The 18,384-nt window shown below is 40.0% G+C and overlaps 1 protein-coding gene and 1 non-coding gene across 2 annotated transcripts in view; both read right to left on the bottom strand.

The window, feature by feature from the left end:
* LOC145468118 (beta-1,3-galactosyltransferase 6-like) overlaps window positions 1–18,384 on the bottom strand; it is a 41,892-nt gene that overhangs the window by 13,753 nt on the left and 9,755 nt on the right. The gene's annotated exons all lie outside the window — the stretch shown is intronic.
* Window positions 17,798–17,870, bottom strand: Trnai-gau (transfer RNA isoleucine (anticodon GAU)). Its single transcript has one exon. It is a non-coding gene; the product is annotated as a tRNA-Ile (tRNA).

Raw genomic sequence — 18,384 nt, 5'->3', positions numbered from 1 at the left:
AGTGGCTCTCGTGTATCCCCTGCACCCGCTTTTCAGTTCGACTTTTTGTAAGATATGTTAAGTCTCAAGCTGTATACATTGCTATACTGCGAACATTGCTAACAAGTTTCATAACAATCGACGTTTATTCTTCGGCAGTTAGCCTAGATAACGGCTGTCTTCAGGGGATACACATATCACTGCGCCATGTAATAATTAGTGATATGTGTATCCCCTGCATGCGGTCGTGTACAACCGAGGTCAGTGAAACTCCAGAAATCCCAAGCTATGAATAAATGCCGGGTGTGAATATTTCTAGCAAGCCAGTTTTGACAATGCAAATGTAATGGGCATTTTTCTTCTTGGGTAGAAAGCCAATATAACAGCTGTGTCCATGGGGATACACATATCACTAGTTCATGAAATAATCAGTGATATGTGTATCCCTTTTATCCCGTGCACGCGTGTACGCGTTTTTAGTGGAATTATCGCGTTTCAAACTCTAGTAAACCCAAGCCGTGTAAAAACGTCGGGTGCTAATATTGCCTGCAGTTTTGACAACGTTGATGCGCTATATTATAACAGTTGTGTTTATGGGGACACACATATCACTGCGCCATGAAATAATTAGTGATATGTGTATCCCCTGCACGCGATTTCAGTTTAGATATTTAGACATTCGAGTTGCAAACTCCGCAAACCTCAACCTGGGTATAAACGTCGTCGCGAGTAAGCAGCCAGCACGTTTCGGCAATAATTGGCCATTTTCTTCGATCAGGTAGATTAAGATAGCCAATCTAAAGGCTGTGTTTAGGGGATACACACTGAGATCACTGCGCCATGAAATAATTAGTGGTATGTGTATCCGCTGTTCGAAGTTTTAGTCAGATATGCAATCGAGTCGGTTGGAACTCAACCAAACTCAAGAAATCCTAATCTGCTCCGTTGGGCGCGAATTCATTTCTGGTTTCTCCTACTCTTTACAGCGCTCGTTGGAACCTCGCAACCGAGTCGCCATTTTGTTCGTTGAATGCCCAGGCGCGTATCAGTGTTTTGTGTATCCCCACGGGGGATACACATATCACTAGTGATATGTGTGCGGGGATACACATATCACGGGGATACACATATCACTGTGACACCGGCAACATGATCACTGATTCCGGATGGTTAGCTTTCTTCGATTCAGAGCTTTGTATCGTGCGCTGTGGAGATGAATTTGGCTTGGAATTTAACTGCAAGGGAGCGCTTAAACCTGTACTATGATTCTGCGGAGGAATTGGGGCGGCTGGCGGGATTTCAGTGTTTTTTTTTTCGCTTCGAGCGGGGGTCAGTCCAGAATCGAGTGTGTAGCCTTTACTCTTTCTTAGTAGAGGAAAACCAAAAAGCGACAACTTGCTTAAATAGCTTCGGATCGAGCTGAGAAGCGAGATGACAATAGAAAAGACAACAAGGCATTGAGGTGAGTCATTTTTATTGCAAAAATACCGAAATTTCAGCTATAATGTCGATTACCGTTTTTCCCCATACAAACCTTTATGAATTCAAACCGTTGTAACACAACACCACCACATACTGCAAGGCGAAGGTCACGTTTCGCGTAACCAAACTCGGTCGTTATGTAATAGTAGATGTCGGCGGTAACCGTGTCACGTTTCGCGCGCTGAACGTTCGCATAAAGATTAAAAAAAAAAAAAAAAAAACTCCTCGCATTGTGAGCTTGGGCCGCCCGTGGGTTCTCGCGCCATTTTTTGGCGTCCTTTTTGAAAGGTGTGAAATGTTGAAGCTTGCATCGATCTCTTGGTCCTTTTTCACTGTTTAAAAACTCTACTTTGGCGGACAAAATTCAGTTTACCTTCACTTCTTCTCTGTGCACGATTTGAAGCAGTTTTTGGTGGCATACAGCTGGTGAAAACATCGATACGTACGGAGGTACGAGTCAACAACAACAGGTAAAACGTAAGCCATTGGTGTCTTCCTGGGTTGTCTTGTACGTACGAGTAAGTTAAGCTTAAGTTTCCAGGGTAAACTTCAGTTGTAAAGTTTGCTTAAGATGTGTGGAATTGCCTCTGGTTGTAAATGTTTCTTTATCAAGCAGAAGCTATACATTGGAAGTTAATGTAACCTTGATTTCAAAAGGGACAGCAATGGGAATGATATTGAATTAAACCATTAAATCAAACTACTGTGTAAAATTTACTGATTGATTTATTATGATATTTTCCTTAGTACTGCAAGGTTGATTTGAGGTTTCCCAGTATGGATTTACACTTAACTAACCTTTTATGCGTATTGTATTTTAATCATAGGATGAAGTAAAATTGGTAATGCCTTACATGTATGTATAATCCCTGACATCCTTACTTGAAGAAAAAAAAAGGAAAACCTGTGAGGAAGAACTCTGGTTTACAAGATACGTGTATGTATTTATGACTATTTAGGGGGCCATGGAGAATTTTTAAAATTTATTTTTGTAAGAGCTTTTGAAAAATTATATTGGCAAGCAAATTTTAGCATTTCACCAGTCAGTCTCTATGTATTTTACATATAAACAAGGTGATTTGCAGATCTGTTTTCAGAGTGCTCAGTAGTAAACTACAGCGTGATTATAACAGATGATGAACTGAGCAACTGTAGATCTGACTTGACATTTTATTACTATTTAGTTTGTAGTACACAATTTGTGTGCAGCACTCATGAGATAAAATTGCCAAATGCGAATTTACATCATTACACTGATTTGAAATACACATGCAACCGTTGGAAATATGATAGCTACAATAAGTGAATGCTTTTAAAAAAAAAAGGAAAGTTGGAAATTATAGATAAACGCTGTTACTATTGTGTAACAACAGTGGCTTTAAAAGTTAAGATTAAACATTTTTTCAGGAAGAATTTGTTTGCGTGTCTACATGAAGTTATCAGTTCATTCCATTTATTCAGAGAGGCTAACTCAGGTTTACAAAGGTACTTCTCACAGAGGCATGGGTTACATCGATTTGAAGTGGGGTTATATGGGGCAGCTTGCTTTAAAATCTTTCAAGTGACTTTGAACTTTGATTTATTATCAAAGTCACTTGGAGGCTGCCCAATATAACCCCACTTCAAATCGATGTAACCTACGCCTCTGGGAGAAGTACTTTATTATTTATAAACCTGAGTTAGCCTCTCTGAACAAACAGAATGAACTGATTAGATAACTTCATGTAGACATGCAAACAAATTTCTCCTAAAAAATGTTAAATGTTAAATTTTAAATTTTAAATAATTATTTTACATCTTCTCTTGTATTTCAATAATAACAGAGTTTATTCGTAATTTCCAACTTTCCTTTGTTTTGTAAAAGCATTTGCTTATTTTAGCTATCATATTTCCGATGGTTGCTTGTGTATTCAAATCAGTGTAATGATGTAAATTCCCATTTGGCAATTTTATCTGATGAGTACTGCACACAAGTTGTGTTGTACGAAACTAAATAGTAATAAAATGTCAAGTCAAATCTACATTTGATCAGCTCGTCATCTGTTATTTTATATATACATTATATTAAGGTACATGTAAACCCTGTTTCATCGATGACTACTACAAATTTCAAGACAATTTGCTATAGTAATGTCAAACTACAGTGGAACTTTGATATAATGAAGTGCCAAGGAATTGGCAAAGCATGTTCACTATAACAGGGTTTCGTTGTATCAAGGTTCTTTTCCGTATAGTCTACTATTACTGGGGCCATGAAAATCATTCGTTATACTGAGGACCTCATCATGTAGAGGTTCATTAAATCGAGGTTCCACTGTACTAACCATATTCCTTCCAAAGGTAAATATTGAAAATTGAGTTTTATTACTCATTTAGGTTATTAGCCTAAGTTGGAATTTGTTTGCATGTCTACATGAAGTTATCTAATCAGTTCATTCTGTTTGTTCAGAGTGGCTATTGGCTATTAGCCACTCATTTCAGGTTAAGTGCTGAAAATTCAGAACAATGTTGAATTTGATACTCAAATTTTGATTGGATTAATTAACGCATAAAAAGTTTGCACCATATCTAGCAAAAAATTAAAGGCTTCTAGAGCTTGCCTACCTTTTTCAGTGCAAAGTGAAACATAATCAGTAACCTTGAACATTGTTGCTTGAATCGTTTTGAATGTTTTTAAGCCCACAAACTCTGGCCCTCACATCCTTTCATACTTTGTTTGCACTGTAAACTTGATTAATGTGCAACACAACTCTCTCTTCTCTCAAAGGCATCTTAAGTATGTTTTTGCATGCAGTAGAAACCCAGGTGCTTACAGCGTAGCTTTCCAAATGTGATAAAACCTTTTGGTCATCAATTCTGTCGACACTTAGTGTTGATCTCAGGTCTCGGTTTGAATTTTCAGCTCTTTGTCTTGAGGTTACCCTATATATTTCAGAGTGTTTTGCACCCACACCATTTAGCATGTCTAATTAAAGCCAATAAAGCTGGCTATCAATCTACACGTACATCTACATGTATACCAAGAATTTTGAAATAAAATGAATTGTCAAATTTTTCAGGGTTTCTCTATGCGAGCATCCAAATCACTTTTTGAAAGCTAAGTCAAAGTGAGTCTGCCTCAAATTTTGGACAGTAGCTAGTTTATCATCTATGTCTGTTAATTTTTATTTTGAAATATTTTTTCTCTGAGAGTGATTTTTGAATGATCACTCCACCATTCTTTAATCCTGGTTTGGAAATGTTCTGTAACTTTTTACTGCGATTGAATATGGTAACACGCGGGCAATTTTTTTAGTGTTTTGTGTCCAGAAACTGAGAAACAAATTAAATTACATGTAACAAGAAACAAAGTTCGCTTTGACTTGTACATGTAGCTTTCAAAATGTGATAATAATAATAATAATAATAATAATAATAATAATAATAATAATAATAATAATAATAATGGTTTGGACGCCAGCACTAAAATGTCTAGAAAAATTTGGCGATTCATTTTATTTGAAAGTCCTTGGTATAGTTTGATAGCCAGCTCTATAAGTTTTAATTTGATATGGGGTTTACATACAGTGTCTACAGATCAAATCGGATGCACTACATCCCTTTTGTGTGAGACACTTCTAAAGGTATATGGTAATGTTAAGAGGGTTCCAATTGTTGAACCAAATAATAATGATGTTAAATATGCAAAGTAGCAATTCATTAATTCATCCTTAATTCTCTTTTGTAACATAGCAGCATCTAGTTCTAAAGTTTGCATACAAAATGTAAGTGTTTTTTAGACTGCTTCTCAGATGATTCCTTCTGCTTTTTCATAGTATGGCAGCATCTAGTTAGAAAGTTGTATGCAAAATGTTATAGTAGAGTGGTTTTCAGACTTTGCTTCTCAAATGCTTCATTTTCCCCTTTCATAACACAGCAGCATCTAGTTATAAAGTTTGCAAAAAAAATGCTCTAGTGTGTTTTAAAGACTTTGCTTCTCAGATGGTTATGCTTTTTCATAACAAAGCAGCATCTAGATATAAAATAAATGCATACAAAATGTTATGGTGTTTTTTTAGGTTTTGCTTCTCAGATGGTTCCTTATACTTTTTCATAGCATAGGGTCTTGGCAATGTAAATTCTTCCATAGTTCGATGAAAATAAACATACACGAACAAGTAACAATATAAGTTTTATTATTTATAAATAAAGTATAAAATTTGAAATGAAATGAAGATGTGATAACGGCAGTTGTTTACTTTTGTTGGGATAACATACATATTAAATAAATAAATAAATAAATAAATAAATAAATAAATAAATATTGTCCTGGTAATTTTCTTTCTTTTGGGTGGGTTTTGTTAGGAATCCAAAGGAATTAAAAAGTTTGTCAGTTACACATGGCAGTTTGAACACAGTTTGGGGGATATACAAGCTTTGGTAAGGGTCCTCAGTACTTCACGTTGGCGTCAGTATTCGATCACGTGTTCCAGTCGAACAAGAGACATGAATTGAAGTGTGTCGTGTAGGATGCCTTAAAACCTCACGTATGCCTCAGTATTCAAACATGAACACGTTTCATACTTCGCATGAGTCTCGTGTCCCAGTCGAACACCACAGAACACTTGAAGTGTGTCGTTCAGAATACCTTAAAACCTCACGTATGTCTCAGTATTCAAACATGAACACGTTTCATACTTCGCGCGAGTCTCGTGTCCCAGTCGAACACCACAGAACACTTGAAGTGTGTCGTTTCGAATACCTTAAAACGTCACGTATGCCTCAGTATTCAAACATGAATACGTTTCATACTTCGCATGAGTCCCGTGTTCCAGTCGAACACCACAGAACACTTGAAGTGTGTCGTTTCGAATACCTTAAAACGTCACGTATGCCTCAGTATTCAAACATGAACACGTTTCATACTTCGCATGAGTCTCGTGTTCTAGTCGCACGCTTCGAAACACACGCGTGTTGTCTGACTGAACTACGCGGTAGCGTATATTACCTGCATAAAACCCGTTCGTGGCGACGCAAGACATCTTTGGCTGTGAAAAATGTGACATGACCTTCGTATTCATAGCGTGCGATTCTCGAAAATTGGAGCATACTTGACGTATTCATTAGTATTCGAAGACGTTCACGTCAGAAGTGGCGTCGTACATCTCGTGTTCCAGTCGCAAACTCTCGAACGACGAACGGCGTTGGTAACGCTACCTGACAAATAGGGGCGTCTGACATATAGGGGCGCTATATCAAAATACCAAAAGTTTATCATTACCTCTGCATGGTTAATGTGTCACACTACTAATAAAAGGTTTAAAATGACAGCTTTGGACTTATAAAAGTGTTAAAACGACAGCTTTTGACTTCTGGGGGAAGGAAAAGACTAACAATGAATTGGTTCGCTGAGTTGAGGTTCGAAGAATGGAGGTGTCGAGAAAGATCCACCTAGATCCACTGAAGAAAGATCCATCTAGATCCACTACAACGAATGCTTTCTTTGTCGGTATTTGTTAAGTCCTAAACTTTCTAAATTCGGAATATTTTTCAGGATTTGATAATTCTTAAGAGAGTCATAAATGGCCGAAGTCTCCTACATGTATTGCGACTCAAGTTCAGTAAACTTTAATTTGAATGGGGCGATCTGTTTCTCAAATTGTTACAGAATTGATCCAGATAACTTAAGCCACGCGCGGATCTGGGCTGTTAGGTTTTGGTGAATTCATAAATGCTTCATGTTTTCAAAATTGATTAATTTATCGCGTAGTCTCTTTCGCAGCCTTTATTGCGAAGGAATCTGCATCGTATCTATGACGAGAAAAATACAATACTGATCGTTTTCAATGTCACGCAATAAAAAAATAAATACAACACCAATACAGTACTAGTGGATAAAGTCAAGAAATAGATAAAGAAGATCATTATTTTTCTTAGTGTTAGGTCTTTGCGTTTTCCCAAACTTAAGACATTCGTATAAATTTTTCACAGAACTTTACGGAGCCCACAGTACGGAAACGCCGTGTTGGATTACCTTCGTGGTCAACTAAATATGGCGGCCGGAAATATTTTAAACATCTGGAACTTACTTTAGCTATTTAGGCGATCGATTATCTGTATTGAACAAACGAGCATTTGCAATTAAGCACATTTCCTACTGCTCCAACTTTTAAAAAGGCTAAAAAACTTGAGATAGTTATATATTTTTCTACAAACGCGATCGTAGCTCCATGTCACGCTCCACTGCCATCAAAATACTCTGTTTGAATTGTAAACAGATATAAATTTACCATCTCTTATGCCTGGCTCTCAAGTTTTGTCTACGTACACGTATTTAGAGAGGTAAAATTCGAGACATCTGACCAATAGGGGCGTCTGACATATAGGGGCATCTGACAAATAGGGGCATTTGACATATAGGGGCATCTGACAAATAGGGGCGTCTGACATATAGGGGCATCTGACAAATAGGGGCGTCTGACAAATAAGGGCGTCTGACAAATAGGGGCATCTGACAAATAGGGGCATCTGACAAATAGGGGCGTCTGACAAATAGGGGCATCTGACATATAGGGGCATCTGACAAATAGGGGCGTCTGACATATAGGGGCATCTGACAAATAGGGGCGTCTGACAAATAGGGGCGTCTGACAAATAGGGGCATCTGACAAATAGGTGCATCTGACAAATAGGTGCATCTGACAAATAGGGGCGTCTGACAAATAGGGGCATCTGACATATAGGGGCATCTGACAAATAGGGGCATCTGACATATAGGGGCATCTGACATATAGGGGCGTCTGACAAATAGGGGCATCTGACATATAGGGACATCTGACATATAGGGGCGTCTTACAAATAGGTGCATCTGATATATAGGGGCATCTGACAAATAGGGGCATCTGACATATAGGGGCATCTGACATAGGGGCGTCTTACAAATAGGTGCATGTGACAAATAGGGGCGTCTGACAAATAGGTGCATCTAACATATAGGGGCACATGATATATAGGGGCATCTGACATATAGGGGCATCTGACATATAGGGGGATCTAACAAATAAGGGCATCTGACATATAGGGGCATCTGACATATAGGGGGATCTAACAAATAGGGGCATCTGACATATAGGGGCATCTGACATATAGGGGGATCTAACAAATAGGGGCATCTGACATATAGGGGCGTCTTACAAATAGGTGCATCTGACAAATAGGTGCATCTGACAAATAGGGGCATCTGACAAATAGGGGTGTCTGACAAATAGGGGCATCTGACATATAGGGTCATCTGACAAATAGGTGCATCTGACAAATAGGTGCATCTGACAAATAGGGGCATCTGACAAATAGGGGCACATGACATATAGGGTCATCTGACAAATAGGGGCATCAGACATATAGGGGTGTCTGGCATATAGGGGCGTCTTACAAATAGGTGCATCTGACAAATAGGGGCGTCTGACAAATAGGTGCATCTAACATATAGGGGCACATGACATATAGGGGCATCTGACATATAGGGGCATCTGACAAGTAGGGTCATCTGACATATAGGGGGATCTAACAAATAGGGGCATCTGACATATAGGGGCGTCTTACAAATAGGTGCATCTGACAAATAGGTGTATCTGACAAATAGGGGCATCTGACAAATAGGGGTGTCTGACAAATAGGGGCATCTGACATATAGGGTCATCTGACAAATAGGGGCATCTGACATATAGGGGCGTCTGACATACAGGGGCGTCTTACAAATAGGTGCATCTGAGAAATAGGGGCATCTGACAAATAGGGGCGTCTGACATATAGGGGCGTCTGACATATAGGGGCGTCTTACAAATAGGGGCATCTGACAAATAGGGGCATCTGACAAATAGGGGTGTCTGACAAATAGGGGCATCTCACATATAGGGTCATCTGACAAATAGGGGCATCTGACACATAGGGGCGTCTGACATATAGGGGCGTCTTACAAATAGGTGCATCTGAGAAATAGGGGCATCTGACAAATAGGGGCGTCTGACATATAGGGGCGTCTGACATATAGGGGCGTCTTACAAATAGGGGCATCTGAGAAATAGGGGCATCTGACAAATAGGGGCATCTGACATATAGGGGCGTCTGACATATAGGGGCGTCTTACAAATAGGTGCATCTGAGAAATAGGGGCATCTGACAAATAGGGGCGTCTGACATATAGGGGCATCAGACAAATAGGGGCGTCTTACAAATAGGGGCATTGTATTCTACTTCAGTGCCAGAAAGTTGAATCAACATTGCTATAATTTAAACTACTACATTGATTAGTGCTGCGTTGCCTAAAATAACTTTAACATATTCTTACTTTCACGCGCTTGGACTCCCGACATTTTCGAGGTCTTGCTTACCTGAAAGAAAGACAATTTGAAATTGAACTTTTCGATTTGTTTTTCCTTGCCCGTGAAACATGTCTTTCCTCTTGCATGCAAGCCATGGCAGGCGAGCATAATCCATCATGCGGAATGGTTGGACGGTCTTGGTCACTCACCATTGCAGTGCTTTTAAAGAGTGATCAAGTATGCTGTTCTTCTTAACTGAAGGCTAATTAAGGCACTTCAGGAGTCAGCATTATTCTGCTGTTCTTCTCAACTGAATGCTAATGAAAAAACTTCAGGAGTCAGCACTATTCTGCTGTTCTTCTCAACTGAAGGCTAATTAAGCAATTCAGGAGTCAGCTATGTACACTTTTCCGCGTTTTCGGCATTCTGCTGTTCTTCTCAACAGTAGGCATGTCTTTACTACATACATCAAGATAATGCTAAAAAGGAGGGAAACCCTTAACACTTTGCCGTAAGAACAGTGACCTCGTTTATTTAAGTCCGTCTTTTTGACGTCGGTTGATCCTTTCACTATGAATGTCAATGTTTGAACGAAATAGGAAAATGTGGTTTACTGGTTTCATCTTGTTTAAATATCTAGTGTCGTGATTGTGTAGAAGATGGAGCTGCTCATCTTTCTGCGTGTTAAGGTTTCCTTTCACTTCCTTAATATTCGCTACTCGTCTCAATGCCTCTTCATCTTTCTTTGCGTTTCTTTCGTGCAATCGATCAAAGAGACATAAATGCTTATCGTTTCCAGTCACCGGGTGCACCTTTGTAGTACTGCCTTTGTCATTTCCACCTACGTAGTTGTCGTTTAACCATGGCAGCGATACTTCCAGTTTTCCTTCAAGTGCCTCTTGCACATTTTCTTTAGTCGGTTCAGCAACCATACGGTTGTGCGGGCTAAACATTTCTCTGTTTCTCTTTTGTCCACGTGCAACTAGCATGTTGGCCATATCACTTACCACGATATTTGGCTGGTGTGCCATAGACAAAATAAGATCAATGTAATCCCTTGGACTTTCTGCGCGCAGAACAAACTTCAAAGCGTAGATAACGCCGTGCTGACAAGTCCCAGATACCCATCCACCAGAGCGACCCCAAATCTTGTTAAATGCCTTCTTAACCTTTTCGTCGTCCTTGGAAATGGCCTGCTTAATCTGCATGATGACATCCAGTACATTATGTAGAGGGCAAATGATTAAAATGAGAGATTTTTTCACACAAAGTCAAAAATCAGTACTTGTCTTCCAAATGAAAATGGGCCCCGATTTGAAGTGGGAGCGCTAGCTAAGTACAGTATATAGAGGGTGAATGATTGAAATGAGCGACTTCTCCACAAAAAGTAAAAAAATCCGTAGTTGTCTTTCAAATGAAAATAGGGACCGTTTTCATAGAAAAGCGCTAGCTAAGCATAGCATATAGAGCGCGAAAGATTGAAATAAGAGACTTTTTTACTCAAAGTAAAAAATCCGCAATCGTCTTCCAAATGAAAACGGACCCCGGTTTGATGTGGGAACGCCGGGTAAGTACATTATGGAGAGGGCGAATGATTAAAATGAGCGACTTTTTCACAAAAAGTAAAAAAATCCGTAGTTGTCTTTTAAATGTAGATGGCCCCGTTTGATGGAGGGGCGCTAGCTAAGTACAGTATATAGAGGGCGAAAGATTGAAATGAGAGACTTTTTCACACAAGGTAAAAAATCCGCAATTGCCTTCCAAATGGAAATGGACCCCGATTTGATGTGGGAGCGCCAAGTAAATACATTATGTAGAGGGCGAATGATTAAAATGAGAGATTTTTTCACACAAAGTCAAAAATCAGTACTTGTCTTCCAAATGAAAATGGGCCCCGATTTGAAGTGGGAGCGCTAGCTAAGTACAGTATATAGAGGGTGAATGATTGAAATGAGCGACTTCTCCACAAAAAGTAAAAAAATCCGTAGTTGTCTTTCAAATGAAAATAGGGACCGTTTTCATAGAAAAGCGCTAGCTAAGCATAGCATATAGAGCGCGAAAGATTGAAATAAGAGACTTTTTTACTCAAAGTAAAAAATCCGCAATCGTCTTCCAAATGAAAACGGACCCCGGTTTGATGTGGGAACGCCGGGTAAGTACATTATGGAGAGGGCGAATGATTAAAATGAGCGACTTTTTCACAAAAAGTAAAAAAATCCGTAGTTGTCTTTTAAATGTAGATGGCCCCGTTTGATGGAGGAGCGCTAGCTAAGTACAGTATATAGAGGGCGAAAGATTGAAATGAGAGACTTTTTCACACAAGGTAAAAAATCCGCAATTGCCTTCCAAATGGAAATGGACCCCGATTTGATGTGGGAGCGCCAAGTAAATACATTATGTAGAGGGCGAATGATTAAAATGAGAGATTTTTTCACACAAAGTCAAAAATCAGAACTTGTCTTCCAAATGAAAGTGGGCCCCGATTTGAAGTGGGAGCGCTAACTAAGTACAGTTTTTAGAGGGCGAATGATTGAAATGAGCGACTTCTTCACAAAAAGTAAAAAAATCCGTAATTGTCCTTCCAATGAAAATAGGGCGCGTTTTCATGGAGAAGCGCTAGCTAAGTATAGCATATAGAGGGCGAATGATTAAAATGAGAGACTTTTTCACACAAAGTAAAAAATCCACAATTGTCTTCCAAATGAAAATGGTCAAAAATCCGTACTTGTCTTGCAAATGATAATGAGCTCCGATTTGATGTGGGAGCGCTAGCTAAGTACAGTATATAGAGGGCGAATGATTGAAATGAGCGACTTCTTCACAAAAAATAAAAAAATCCGTAAATGTCTTTCAAATGAAAATAGGGCCCGTTCTCATGGGGAAGCGCTAGCTAAGTATAGTATATAGAGGGCGAATGATTGAAATGAGAGACTTTTTCACACAAAGTCAAAAATCCGTAGTTGTCTTTCAAATGAAAATGGGCCCGGTTTTCATGGGGGAGCACTAACAAAGTACAGTATGTAGAGGGCGAATGATTGAAATGAGCGACTTCTTCGCAAAAAATAAAAAAATCCGTAGTTGTCTTTCAAATGTAAATGGGCCCCGTTTTGATGGGAAAAACTAGCTAAGTACAGTTTATAGAGGGCAAATGATTGAAGTGAGGGACTTTTTAACACAAAGTAAAAAATCCGTACGGTACTTGTCTTTCAAATGAAAATGGGCCCCGTTTTCACGGGGAGCACTAGCTAAGTACAGCTTATATAGGGCGATTGATTGAAATGGGACTCACACAAAGTAAAAAATCCGTAATTATCTTTCAAATGTAAATGGGCCCCGTTTTCATGGGGAAGCGTTAGCTAAGTAGATTGTGCAGAGAGCGAATGATTGAAATGAGAGACTCTTTCACAAAAAGTAAAAAAACCGTAATTGTCTTTCCAACGTAAATGGGCCCTGTTTTGATGGGAAAAACAAGCTAAGTACAGTTTAGAGAGGGCGAATGATTGAAATGAGAAACTTTTTCACACAAAGTAAAAGATCAGAAATTGTCTCAGTTTCAAATTTAATATGGGTGAGCATGAGCTAAGTACAATAGCTGGAAGGCGCGCGAGATATAAATGAGAGAATTTTCACATAAAGCTTCCGTTGGCGGGAATTACTCAATACAGAGTTTGTATGGGTGTTCAAACAGGGTTTTGTGACGGCGGTAGTAACTAGAGCTGTCCGCTTACGAGAGTGTCCACTTTCAAAAGATAATGAATGGCAACAGAATACATTTCTAGAAAAAAACTATGATGTCCGATCAACTCTTAGAAACCGGCATCGCCAATATCTCACACTCCTATATGTCAGACGCCCCGATACGTCAGATGCCCCTATTTGTCAGATGCCCCTATATGTCAGATGCCCCTATATGTCATGTGCCCCTATATGTCAGACGCCCCTATCTGTCATACGCCCCTATTTGTCAGATGCCCCTATATGTCAGATGCCCCTATATGTCATGTGCCCCTATTTGTCAGATGCCCCTATATGTTAGACGCCCGTATATGTCAGATGCCCCTATTTGTTAGATCTCCCTATATTTCAGAAGACCCTATTTGCCAGATGCCCCTATATGTCATGTGCCCCTATATGTCAGATGCCCCTATATGTCAGATGCCCCTATTTGTCAGATGCACCTATTTGTAAGACGCCCCTATATGTCAGATGCCCCTATATGTCAGATGCCCCTATATGTCAGACGCCCCTATTTGTCAAAAGCCCCTATTTGTCAGATGCCCCTATATGTCAGATACCCCTATATGTCATGTGCCCCTATTTGTCAGATGCCCCTATATATCAGACGCCCCTATATGTCAGATGCCCCTATTTGTTAGATCCCCCTATATGTCAGATGACCCTATTTGTCAGATGCCCCTATATGTCAGATGCCCCTATATGTCATGTGCCCCTATATGTCAGACGCCCCTATCTGTCACACGCCCCTATTTGTCAGATGCCCCTATATGTCAGATGCCCCTATATGTCATGTGCCCCTATTTGTCAGATGCCCCTATATGTTAGACGCCCGTATATGTCAGATGCCCCTATTTGTTAGATCCCCCTATATTTCAGAAGACCCTATTTGCCAGATGCCCCTATATGTCAGATGCCCCTATATGTCATGTGCCCCTATATGTCAGATGCCCCTATATGTCAGATGCCCCTATTTGTCAGATGCACCTATTTGTAAGACGCCCCTATATGTCAGATGCCCCTATATGTCAGATGCCCCTATATGTCAGACGCCCCTATTTGTCAAAAGCCCCTATTTGTCAGATGCCCCTATATGTCAGATACCCCTATATGTCATGTGCCCCTATTTGTCAGATGCCCCTATATATCAGACGCCCCTATATGTCAGATGCCCCTATTTGTTAGATCCCCCTATATGTCAGATGACCCTATTTGTCAGATGCCCCTATATGTCAGATGCCCCTATATGTCATGTGCCCCTATATGTCAGATGCTCCCATTTGTAAGACGCCCCTATTTGTCAGACGCCCCTATATGTCAGATGCCCCTATATGTCAGACGCCCCTATTTGTCAGATGCCCCTATATGTCAGATGCCCCTATATGTCATGTGCCCCTATATGTCAGATGCCCCTATATGTCAGATGCCCCTATTTGTCATGTACCCCTATATGTCAGGTGCGTGAAGTATACAAGAGAAATGCCGAAACATTAATATATGCTGTTTGCCGTAAATGGGAATTATTAATATCTCCAATCTTACCTCTCTAAATACGTGCACGTAAGACAAAACTTGAGAGCCAGGCATAAGAGACAGTTAATTTATATCTGTTTACACTTCAACCACGAGTATTTTGATGGCAGTTGAGCGTGACACGGAGTTACGATCGCGTTTGTAGAAAACAATATAACTACCTCAAGTTATTTAGCCTTTTTAGAAGTTAGAGCATTAGGAAAAGTGCTTAATTGTAAATGCTCCTTTTTTCAATACAGATAATCAGTAGCCTAGATAGCGAAAATAAGCTCCAGATTATTTCCGGCCGCCATATTGGTTGACCACGAAAGTATTCCAACACGGCGTTTCCATACTGTGAGCTCCGTAATTTCGTGCGAAACAGTTATACGAATGTCTTAAGTCTGGGAAAACGCAAAGACCTAACACTAAGAAAAATAATGATCTTCTTTATCTATTTCTTGACTTTATCCACTGGTACTGTATTGGTGTTGTATTTATTTTTTTATTGCGTGACATCGAAAACGATCAGTATTGTATTTTTCCCGTCATAGATACGATGCAGATTCCTTCGCAATAACGGCTGCGAAAGAGACTACGAGATAAATTAATCAATTTTGAAAACATGAAGCATTTATGAATTCACCAAAACCTAACAGCCCAGATCCGCGCGTGGCTTAAGTTATTTGGATCAATTCTGTAACAATTTGAGAAACAGATCGCCCCATTCAAATTAAAGTTTACTGAACTTGAGTCGCAATACGTGTAGGAGACTTCAGCCATTTATAGATCTCTTAAGAATTACGAAATCCTGAAAAATGCTCCACATTATTCATACTGAGACTTAGAAAATTTGTGGATCTAGTGAATCTAGTTTCTTGACACCTCCATTCTTCGAACCTCAGCTCAGCAAACCGATTTATTATTAGTCTTTTCCTTCTTCTAATAGTCGCTACTGACTAGAAGTCAAAAGCTGTCATTTTAACACAAACCATTTATTGGTAGTGTGACACATTAACCATGCAGAGGTAATGATAAACTTTTGGTATTTTGATATAGCGCCCCTATATGTCAGACGCCCCTATATGTCAGACGCCCCTATTTGTCAGGTAGCGTTACCAACCCTAGTGCGAACGACTGAGAGTATTCGAAAATGTTCGAGTCATAAATGATCGCTATATCTTCGAAGAACATCTAATGCAACATTAATCTACCAAAACGTGGCCCGTATGATTTATCGAACACTTGGAGTCATTCACGAGTATTAAATTTGAATACGGAAAAACAGGCCGGTTCCTATAGAATATTCCAGGTGTATTTCGAGTCAGCCGCAATCGAATACGTCAGAACATTGCAGCATACGCGGCGTGCGCCGATCCGTATTCGAGCGAATTCGGGCCCGAATATTTGGCTTTTCGCGCAGTGTAAGTGTTACTAAAGACTTTCCCTCAACAACGATTTCAACGCGGGATTCTAAGTTTTGAGTTAGGTTAACCGTGCTGTTTCTGATTTTTTAGATTCGATTGTATTTAAACTTAGTTTATAACAGTGAATGAACATACCGTATGTACTAAAGATTTGTAATAAAGATTTCCACTGAAGATTCTCAGTTATTGCGGCGCCAGCCACAGATAGTTCTGATCAATCCTCAACTAGCACTCTGAAACGTAGTTTGCATACGAGGGCATACACCGAATGCAAATATGGCGGACCGCTCGGTTGTCGCCCGGGACGAGTCGCATGCAAGCGAGGCTAGTCAGGCTTTGATGTTTCGTTTTGACAGAAAAGTCTTGCTTCGCCGTCGATCTGGTCTGTTCTTGTTTCGCCCTCCCTATAAATTGTTGTGTTCCTCAATGCCACCAGAAGGAATTGAAATCTTCCACCGCAAACTGTTAAAGTTTGTTCGTTCAGGCTGGAAGGTCTTAGAAAATGTGTAAGCGACCGCATTTAGCTCCAAGTCGTTCTCATTTGGCTCAAAGCATTCACTGGATACAACGATGGGTACAGTTGAAGTTCATTCGCTTGGTTATTACACCGTAGTATTTGTTTCGTCCGATTCCGTGCGAGTGGACGCGAAGTCAACTTCTTCCTTTGAGATAGAGGATGTTTTTCAAGGGGAGCTTTTCTTTACTTTGGGGAAGGTATTGGCCATGTAAATCGTGTTGGAACACCACCAGACACCACATAAGCTAGTCATTTATACGATTTTTCTTAGATCTTCTAATGTGAAATGTAGCGAACAAACTTTAGCTCCTGCGGTGATCGTGAACTCCTTTTCTTCGTCTCAACGAATTGGACTGATCCACTATTTTCCCTAAGCTTAAGAGGCAAACGGTGGAAAATTTATATCCCTTCTCGTGGCGTTCAGAAACACAGCAGCTCGTAGCCACAGCTAAATAAAACAGACCAGATCGACGACGAAGCAAGACTTTTCTGAGGAAGCATTGTCAAAACAAAACATCAAAGCCTGACTAGCCTCGCTTTCATGCGACTCGTCCCGGGCGCCGACTGAGTGGTCCGCCATATTTGCATTCGGTGTATTACGTGGCAAACCTTTTAGTGCAGCGTTAACGTTGTCATGGCAGTTTTTCAGCCAATCACGCGCGGCAAAAGTGAGACGGGATATGTCTCCGTCGAAAGCAAAACTATTGAAGAATTAAGATACTGATGTGAAGTCTATATGAAATAATTCATATTTGAACTGCGGTTGTAGATGAAAGTGAAGAATGATCATCGTAGTGAATTTCCCGATTTAAGCAATTGGAAAGAAGAAGCCTGAAAAAAAATCAGGACTTCAACGGGATTCGAACCCGTGACCTCCGCGATATCGGTGCGATGCTCTACCAACTGAGCTATGAAGCCACACATAAGGAGCGAGGTCAATTAATTGAGTTCATATCTTCCCGTGAGGAGTGAAATGATGTGAAGTATATATGAAATAATTCATATTTGAACTGCGGTTATAGATGAAAGTGAAGAATGATCATCGCAGTAAATTTCCCAATTTAAGCAATTGGAAAAAAGAGGCCTGAAAAAAAAATCAGGGTTTCAGCGGGATTCGAACCCGTGACCTCCGCGGTACCGGTGCGATGCCCTACCAACTGAGCTATGAAGCCACACAATTGGAGCTAGGTAAATTAATTGAGTTCATATCTTCCCGTAAGGAGTGAAATGATGTGAAGTATATATGAAATAATTCATATTCGAACTGCGGTAGTAGATGAAAGTGAAGAATGATCATCGCAGTAAATTTTCCAATTTAAGCAACTGGAAAGAAGAAGCCTGAAAAAAATCAGGGCTTCAACGGGATTCGAACCCGTGACCTCCGCGATACCGGTGCGATGCTCTACCAACTGAGCTATGAAGCCACACATTG

This window comes from Orbicella franksi, chromosome 14 (assembly GCF_964199315.1).
Source record: "Orbicella franksi chromosome 14, jaOrbFran1.1, whole genome shotgun sequence".
Classification (NCBI taxonomy): domain Eukaryota; kingdom Metazoa; phylum Cnidaria; class Anthozoa; order Scleractinia; family Merulinidae; genus Orbicella; species Orbicella franksi.
The sequence above is the reverse complement of the archived record's forward strand: the minus strand, read 5'-3'. Positions and strand labels throughout refer to the sequence as shown.